A 10086-nucleotide genomic window follows, 5' to 3' on the forward strand; every position below is an offset into this window, starting at 1 on the left:
AGTACTCTGGCTTCACAGGAAGGAGCCGTGTTAGGAGTGGCTTCATTTGATTAGCTCCGCTAATCAAATGAAGCCATGACTGCATGCATGGAGAATGCATCGGAGCGTCTGCGAGGTGATAAGAGTCGATTTAAAATGCATCTGATTCATCACTACAGAGCACATTTGCAGAAAAAGGGCAAAGGGAGGAGTTGAACAACTGAAAAACAGTTATTTATACTGCAGGAAAAATCCACACGGGATAATGAAGTTGTTTCAAAAAAAAAAAAAAAGCAAATAACATGATGAGTTTAAATACCCTCAGGACCCGTAGCAATGTTCAGGTATCGGAGGCCAGGACAGGAGGACGGGTATCCCCTCCTGGAAGGCGTGAGCCACCCAGGGACCCCCAGCAGCAGCTGGAAATGGCATCTGTGGCGCTCAGGACAAATGGCAACGACTGCCCACAACAAGGTACCCAACAGCAGAATGCACAAACCAGGAGCAGAGGACATGAACAGCACCCACAACCGCTCCAAGCTCCTCCACCGTGGCGAGGACCACAGGTGGCAAGTTGGACAATACCACTTGGTGATGCAGGAGCCATGGTCCCTTTCAAGCTCAGAGGTAACCCATGACGAGTCTAGTGGACAATCCATCTGCTCTGACAAATGAACATATGACTCCACAAAACCTGCAAAAGACCATCTGACTGACTTTTGACCAGATGGTGGAACATTCATTTGTGCATTCACCACACACGCCTGTGAATCTGTTGGGACGGAACGTTTTTGTCAAAACAGGAGCCAGCATTTTTTCAGACTGGATGCCATGCCACACCCCACAGCCAACCCCTACTGCTGACACCTGCTGGATCCAGAGGGCCCTGAAACGCCAGGTGTGTCCATGTATTTCGGGTTTGGATGCCATGAGTCCTGTCCTAGAAGCAATATTTTTCCGCCTCCGATGACCTGAACTGCGCATTCTATTATGACAGAGAGGATGATCGACTGTACCGAGAAGCATTTCATCAGGTAGACAGCCATACGTGGTATTTAAACTACACTGACATATAAATTGGTCAAGAGGGTGTATAGTTTATTTTGTATTCACACACTCACATTTGCAATGATACCGGAAGTTAGTCACACCTGTATTGCACATAGAATTAGCACTCCACTGGTCATGAAGTTCGACAACTCAGACCCATGACTGAGAGGGATGTAAACAAAACAACTGTCTAAACTGTGATTTTCAGGTGTTCACTTCTCTCCCTCAATAAAAATGTACAGGATAACTTTGCATTCAAGAGCTAACTCCGCAGCTCTGGAGCATTTCTGCATTGTCAGTCATCGCAGCAGATAGAAGACAGATCATGAAGATGCAGAGGTGATGTTCAAACGCTCTCTGATGCTTCATGGTCAAGAGGTTCATTTGATGTTTGTTCATTCTCCACCGCTTCCCCGGTGGAGATTCAGGTAACTGCAGGAGCAAATGTTTTTAGATCTCAGTGCAGCTGAGTGAAGGATGCAGATGAAGGAAATTCTGATTGGTTTGTGGAACTCTGGTGTAATTGAGTATTCATATTTTTCACAGTTTACTCTTTTGAGACCGGTTTTACAAGCAGATAATAAAACTTATCGCATGGCACATGATTTAAGGGCTGTTAGTGAAGTCATCATTACTCCAGTCCTCCCTGTGCCTGATCCACATAGCATGCTGTCAACTTTAACCCCACAATGTGTGTGGTTTGTGTGTGGTTCACTGCTGTTGATTTAGCAAACGCCTTCTTTTGCATTCCATTACATGAGAACAGCAGACACCTCTTCGCATTGCAGTATAAAGGTGTCCGCTTGCAGTACACACGCTTGCCACAAGGATTTAAAAATTCTCCTGGCATTTTCAATCACTTTTTGAAGTGTCTAACAGGAATTTGCAACGTTGCAGAAGGGAAGTCACATTTTTAGGTACAACTGTTTCCAGCGCAGGATCTTCGATGTCTATGGAGCATAGAAAGTCTGTTTTGCAGCATAAATGTCCAGAGACAGTAAGAGAAATTATGGTTTTCTTGAGTCTTTGTGGTTATGGAAGACATTTTCTTCTTTGTTTTGTGGAACCTACTGCTCCTTGAGGTCAATGCTAAACGACAAGGGTGTGACAGACCTCACGGCTCCAAGGCAACGACAATAAGTGGTTTCATTTCTTCACCTTGTGATCTTGCCTTTCACAGGGGCATGGACAGGACGCCTGTTAATCTAAACGGTGCACTGAACTGTTTGTTGTTCTCCTATTTTATGTTCAATTTTTATTCAATTTATATTTTTCCTTTCAATATTATCTGGTTTTGTGTTTGTGCCTTATCTCTGTTTGACTCTGCAATGTTTCCACTCCAAGAGAGGGAGATGGACATTAGGGAGTCTTAAGGAAATTGTTTTATTATCATCGTCAAATTGTTTTATTATTATCATTTGAATGTATTTGTTTAGAAGGGATGTTTAAATGGTAACTCAGATTGACCTTTTTCACTTTTTCTACAGCTTTGTTTGTGTGTTCTTCTGGTTCACTCATCCTCAGCAAGGATGAGGAAGTTTTACGACACTGTCCTGGGTTGATAAGGCAGTTATACGACTGTCTCTAATGAACTTTTCTTTTTGTCTTGAATTTTTTCTTCCCCACTTGTGTTCTTAATGACAGCATGAGGAGAAGCAGACCTTTGAGAAGAGAAACACTGATGGACTTTTTCCCATCACATTTGCTGCTCTCCCCTCCGCAGGCGTAACATGATTCTTGTGTCTTGTGTTTTGTTTTTCTGATATGGTTTTTGGTTATTGTTTTTTATTTTAAAGTTCCTGACCCTAACGCTAATCAATATTTAGATCCACAGCAGATTCATCTTGGGGAGAAGGTACGTATGTGTGGACACTCCAAGCTCTTTCACGCTGTTCTGTTGTATCTTCTGTATCAGATCTCTAATTACCAGGTTTATTGAGAAGTTCATAGGATGCCTGGTCCAAGCTGGTCAGCGCTTGTGGGACATACAGAAGGACGCGAGTGTTCGAGGCCCTGAAGGACCTTTTGGATTTTGTTGCATTTTACGTATTGCTATTCTTATTTAGGTAGAACAATGTATCACAGCCCCTCCAATGGGACCCCATGGAGGAGATGGAAGTACTTTCCTGAATTACGCTTGCTGTTATGTTTAACAATTCTGTTTTTCTTTTAGTCATCTGTGTGATTTTGTTCTGCCTTAACATGTCTCGCTTTCCTCCCCCTTAATTCCAGGTGTTCTTTTGCTTTACAGGAACTGTTATCTTTTTTACGGTTATGCTTTTTTTTTTTTTTTTTTTTACTATTTGACTTTGACTTACACTGAATTAGACTTTGAATTTGTTTTATTTACCTTGTTTACTACTTTAGTTTTTGTACTATGTAACTTTACTTAATGACATTGTGCCAAGGGGTTAGGTCGATCTTGTAAGCATGGGCATCCTTCGGGGTGGTTGTCGCAGGAGCACGGAACCGTCGCGAGACTTTTCCTGTCAGACTACACACTGAATGTTTAACTGATGCTCCAGACAGGTTTCGCTCGCACGTTCATGCATGGACGCCTAACTCCTTTGAAATATTTTGTGTTCCAGATTGTGCGGGCTTCAGACCACAGCTGTCAGGTTAGGTTAGGTTTGTAATGTTTTGTTGTTTTGAGTGTTGTAGTGTTAAATCTTTTAGGTGATCACACTTTGTGTGATCAAGAGAGGGAAATGTAGAAAATGTATGTTTTAATATCTTATTCTTCATTATGTTATAGCTTTATCTTTAGTGTGAAGTGAACTCATTTTGAACTCAACAGGACTTATTCTCCAGTGACCTTCACTTGTGCTTTGTAGTTGCAGCAGCAACTAGGACTTCTTTGTGCAAATCTAGGAGTTTCCAGAGACGCAATAAATATGTCATGGACTACATTTCTACTATCTGGGTTGAACACCTTATCCTTGGGAAAGTGTTCAGGTTCGTGTTCTCATGTGGAGGATGAAGCTGACCTCTGATCTCGTGCCGGCGATGGAGTATTCGTTTGGCTGGTATGATTTACTTTGGACCAGAGGAGGACTCCTTTTGATCATGGATTGTGTGCGCCGGTGAATGGCCCCCACCCCTGGAAAGGCGGAGCGGATCTGGACTTTGCAACCTTCAGCTATTGGCCGGTGGAAGCAGGCGGGCTATCAGCTGACAAATCAGAGTGTTCCGGGGCGGAGGATCAGCGACCATGATCTTTCCGGAAGGCGGAGATTCAAACACATCTTAAAAAGACTGGTTTTAAAGTTTTCCATTGTTCTTAGGAAAATCTACGAGTAATTCGCATGTAACTTGTGCATCAGTAGATCTTTACTTGAGAATCCAGATATATCTGCATTAATGTTTTAATCTGTGCTTTAGAACTATTGTCAGGGAAATAAACTCCGTGTATTTTTAAACCGGTTGAATCCTTGTTTGTTTTACCACTCTCGACTATCGAACACGCATGGATGGAAAGAACCCAAAAACGGACGATTCTCTTTCCTTCAATGACCAAAACTGAAGTAGGCCCAAATGTTGCAAATAACGTCACTGTTTACTTTTTTATGTGTTAAGTGTTTGCTCTGCCTTAACTTGTAACATTAGTTATGATTCACGTGTCTGTCTGCTCTGCTGTAACGCAAAGGTTTTGTTGTGTTTTGCTGTTGTACATAAATGTTAAATGAGCTGTGATGGTAGTATGCTGCTGCTGCTGCTGCCATAACATGCTGATGGGGCAAATAACCTCAGATTGGCTATTACTTCAATAATCATTTGTGGCAGCCTAAACGTTTTCACAATGTTTTTTACCAGTTAACTGGGGATTTAGGGGTTAATTTTAAGCCTGCATGTATGAAGTTCATTTTTATTTATTTACAAATGTTGGGTTATAATAGAAGTCAATAGGATTTTCATAAATCTGTAGGTAGTTTTAAAGATGTATATTTACCATTTACTACAACTCTATGATGACAAAACATACTGTAACAGGTCATAACTAAAAATGTGCCAATGAAAGGATTGAAAACAGCAAACATTAGCTAATTCTTCTCTGAAGTAGAGATCGATATAGAACATGAAAATTTAAATTTTCAATTCATAAATATTTTTTACAAGGCCTATATTGCAGATGAGGAGCTGATTGAGCAATGCGAGGCACTAGACGACATACTGCATTTTGAAGGGAACTGTAATTTGGACAGTAGAGAGCTTGTTCAGGAAATCAAGAACTTTCCTAACTTGCCATCAACGACTCTAAGTCTCCTTGAGTTTATCACTTTCATGTCTCATATGGATCTATCAGAAATATATCCCAACCTTTGGACTGCTCTCAGGATTGCACTCACCTCCCAGTCACTGTGGCTCAAGCAGAGAGGAGCTTTTCAAAACTCAAGTTGATCAAGTCATACCTAAGGTCACCAATGTCTCAGGAGCGACTCACCTTGCTGTTGTTTGTTGTTGTTGTTAGTATCAATCATTCAGTAGGGGAGCAGATTTCATATGATGACATTCGAAGAGTTTGCATCAAGGCAAGCTAGAAAGGTTAGGTTTTAGTGTTTTCTGTTCTTAGTGCAATGGTCCTGCAGTTATATTTATTTTAGCGTCTTATTTGTGTGATAAAAGACTTGTTATTATATATTATTTATTCAATATTGTGTTTGATTAAATATTTTCCTACTTTACATAATTTTTTGCCATGCTTATGGTCTCTTATTTTTTATGTTCTGATAACTGTTATGCAGAATTCTGATAAACGTCTTTTGTATCAATTTCTTAATTTCAATGAAAATAAAACATGTAAGTTGACATGGACGAAATGACTGTATGGGGGCGGGGGGGGGGGGGTCTTGCCCGGGGAGTGATTCAGGGTAGAACCGCCACTGGGTGGGTTGATAAGGCCACAGGTTAACAAAGTTCAAGCAATTGAGTCCTGTCCTCTTCCCAAAACCAGGAAGCAGCTGAGGTCATTTCTTGGCATTGCGGGCTTTTACCACCGGTTTATTCCGAACTTCTCAGCCCGAGCTGCTCTGCTCACAGACCTGACTGGCTCAAGATCTCCATATCAGATTCGATGGACCACCAGGGCTGAGGCGGCCTTCCGGGACATTCAGAGTTCATTAAGTACCAGCCCAGTACTTCACAGCCCAGACTTTTGAGCTGAGCTTCTCCAGGGAGCTCCAGGAGACCAACATCCAGTGGCTTACATAAGTCGGAAGCTGATGCCCAGAAAAACTCCCTATTCAACCGTCGAGATCAAGTGGGACATGGACTCTTTCAAATATTACCTTTTAGGGACAGAGTTTACCCTGGAGACTGACCACAAGGCGTTATCCTGGCTGGAGCGGATGAAGGATACCAATGGACGGATCACAACACGGTATCTTGCTATGCAGCCCTTCTGCTATAAAGTGAAGTACATCCCAGGCAAGGACAACGCCACTGCTACCTCTCTCATTCTACCAGCAATAGTTTGGAAGGGGAGGGGAGTGTGATGGCAGCATACCCTGCCACACCCACAACAAAATGGTAGTAACCTCCTCCCAGCATTGCACACTTTCTTTTATAAATCTGCAAATTTCTTTGAGTTAATATATAGATTTTTTTCTGTTTTCAATCATGTGTAGCACATGTACATTTGTTTGGTATACTTATTTTGGTTTGTTTAATTAATGTCACCTGTTTTTTGAGTTGCCAGTGCTGAGGGTGCTTCTGGTCCCTACGGGTGTGGCTGAGGTTCTGCTCCTGGCGCTGTGCTGTGAGGACTGGCAAAGGAGGAGCTCAAGTCTTCACAGCATTTAAATATTCCAGTCAGACAATTGGGCAGGCGCCATCTACAGAAGCCTCCCGGGGAGAAACCATGGACTTATTTAATGTTTATTTCCTTTGCTTCTGTTGGTCATTATTCATTTTGTTCCACTTTTGATGATTTTTCTCTTGCACTTAGAGACCAAGTTTTGTATTTAGTCTTGTCTATATAGTCTTTGTTAAACGTCTGTGAAGTCATGTTAGTTTCCCCCCCATGTTTCTCAAGTGGTCTAATCAGCCACTATGTATGTTCCCCTGTTGTGTCTTTGGTTAGGTCAGTTTGTTTCTGTTACTTGGTCTGTTCAGTTGGTTAAGTTAAAGTTATTGCCTGAGTTAATCATGTTTCTGTTTACCTCTTTTAATGTTAGGGTTAGGATTAGGGTTAGGGTTACTTTGTTCATCTTTTTACATTTTTTTGAGAAAAATTAAAACTTTCATTTTTTGATAAACTTCTGTTGTCCTCTTTGGCCGCTTGATCCCCTTACAGTGGGATTCTATTTATATTATGTCTGGGAGGATCTCTATCCAGCCATTCATTTGAAAATAGATTAAAATCACCATCTATCAATATATATTGTCTGAGTGATATAAATGCTTTTACTCTGTAAAGGAGCAGGAAACCCACCTGGACCTCAGAGAAGCAACACTGACACACCCTTAGACCACTCCCTCTCACCTGTGTGGTTAGCTGATGGTCACAGTTGATGATGAGCAGCTCAGGTGGGGGTGGGGTTGTTTACCTGACAGCTTCTGATCACCTCTGTGATTGAGTCACTCTCACGTGGTGTTTAATTCAATTCAATTCAATTCAATTTTATTTGTATAGCCAAAAATCACAACAACAGTCGTCTCGATGGGCTTCGAAGTAAAACATGAACTCAAAAGAATCATGAATACAAAGAGTTCAATAGGAAAATACTAAAATGAACTAACAAACTGACTAAGCTATACTGGCATCCCTGCCCTTAGACCCCCCTTCGCGGTAAGGAAAAACTCCCAAAAAAAACGGATTCCGGAAAAAACGAAGAAACCTCAGGGGTGCCCACATGAAGGAGGGATCCTCCCCCAGGACGGACAGGCGATTTACCAGAACTCTTAGAGAAGAATTAACTTATCTAAATCTACAACACATACATAAAGTCCAGCAGACGAGCTTCATCCAGCCGTGGTTGGGGGGACAGTCAAAGGCGCAAGTCGAGCCGGAGACAGGAACCACAGCCAGGTGTAGGAGCAGAGACGAGGTACTCGGTCAGGAACTGGAGCACAGATGAAACAACTGGAGTCTGTAAGCACTCCCACTCCCCAGGAGGGAAGAGGAAAAGAGGGACAATACATGAATCACTGTACCAAACAGAGGCATGGAGAACTAAATGATAAATTATGATCAAGAATAGAGGAGAGGAAGGGTAGAAGTAAAAAAGGAAAGAGGACAGAACCCCAGTGCACCATAGTTACCCCAGCTTCAACTTCTAGCAGCCTTTTAAAAGAAATAGTTATTATTAAGTTTAATTTAAACACATTAACATTAAGTTAAATAATCTCTGAATACTAACTAGTCTGATAATAATCCTGTCCACAGAGGAATGTTTTCAGTCTAACTTTGAATGTAGAAACTGAGTCGGCCTCTCTTACATGAGCTGGGAGTTTATTCCATAAAACAGGGGCTTGGTGGCTAAACGCTCTACCTCCAACCGTACTTTTACTAATTCTAGGAACCACAAGCAGTCCTGCATTTTGCGAGCGAAGTGTTCTCATTGGATGGTAAGGGACTATGAGGTCCTTAATTTAGGACGGGGCCATACCATGTAAGGCCTTCTAGGTTAACAGGAGGATCTTGAACTTGATTCTAGAATCAACTGGGAGCCAATGGAGCGAAACCAACACAGGAGTGATGTGATCTCTTCTGCTAGTTCCTGCTAACAATCTAGCTGCTGCGTTCTGAACAAGCTGGAGACTTCTGGAGACAATTAATTACCTCCTCTTGAACCCAGAAAAAACTGAGGTCATTATACTTGGTCCTAAAAACCTCAGTTTTTTCTGGGTTCATGAGGAGGTAATTAATTGTCATCCAGGTCTTGATGTCACTGATGCAGGCGTTCAGTTTCTCTATCTGGTCATTCTGGTCAGGCTTCATGGATAAATACAACTGCGTATCGTCGGTATAACAATGAAAATTAATGCTGTGTTTCCTGATTATGTTTCCTAGGGGTAGCATATAAAGCGTAAACAGGATCGGTCCCAAGACTGAGCCCTGTGGGACTCCATAGTTAACTCGAGTGCACTGAGAGGAATGGCCATTTACATTAACGAACTGATACCTATCAGACAGATAGGATTTAAACCACTGGAGAGCAGATCCTCTGATCCCAATGTCCTGCTCTAATCTATGGAGTAAAATACCGTGGTCGATAGTGTCAAAGGCTGCACTGAGGTCCAACAGGACCAGAATAGAAAGTAGTCCCTTTTCTGAGGCCAATAACAAGTCATTAGAGACTCTAACTAGTGCAGTTTCCGTACTGTGGTGAGGTCTAAACCCCGACTGAAAGTCTTCAAAGTGGCTGTTGTCCTGTAGGTGGCGGTAAAGCTGCTTAACTACAACTCTTTCTAGGATTTTAGAAATAAAGGGCAGGTTTGATATCGGTCTATAGTTGGCCAAGATGCTAGGATCCAAACTGGGCTTTTTCAGAAGAGGTTTAACAACTGCATATTTAAAAGACTGTGGCACGTAACCCGTTTCCAGAGAGGCATTTATCATTGTTAATATGGGATCATTAATTAGGGGAAAAGTTTCTTTAAAAAGTCTAGTGGGAATTGGGTCTAACAGACACGTTGAGGATTTGGAGGACGTAATAATTGATGTTATTTCCGCTTGATCCACAATAGTGAAGCAGTCCAATGTTACAGAGGTTTCTATGGATGCCTCCATTTCTACCGCTTCAGCCTGTTCTGGGCTGATAGTAGGAATAACTTGATTTAACTTATGTCTAATATTTGAGATTTTACTGTCGAAAAATGTAAGAAAATCATCAGAGCTGAGAGAAACAGGAACATGTGGTTCTACTGAGCTCTGACTGCGAGTTAATTTAGCAATAGTGCTAAAAAGAAATCTTGGATTGTTTCCATTCTCTGATATTAAGGTTGAATAGTACTGGCTTATAGCTCTACGCAGAGCTTTTTTATAATTTAATAGGCTATGTTTCCCGTTATCCAGAGACTGCTCTGGTGGGGGTGGGGTTGTTTACCTGACAGCTT

At 41.8% G+C, this 10086-nt stretch overlaps 2 protein-coding genes across 2 annotated transcripts in view; both read right to left on the minus strand.

Moving 5' to 3' along the window:
• Positions 1–10086, minus strand: part of LOC110013331 (aerolysin-like protein) — a 58486-nt gene that overhangs the window by 30261 nt on the left and 18139 nt on the right. The window lies entirely within an intron of this gene.
• tssc4 (tumor suppressing subtransferable candidate 4) overlaps positions 1–10086 on the minus strand; it is a 58765-nt gene that overhangs the window by 24552 nt on the left and 24127 nt on the right. The window lies entirely within an intron of this gene.

The sequence above is a fragment of the Oryzias latipes genome, chromosome 3 (assembly GCF_053564925.1).
Source record: "Oryzias latipes strain Hd-rR chromosome 3, Olatipes_Hd-rR_3.1".
Taxonomy (NCBI): domain Eukaryota; kingdom Metazoa; phylum Chordata; class Actinopteri; order Beloniformes; family Adrianichthyidae; genus Oryzias; species Oryzias latipes.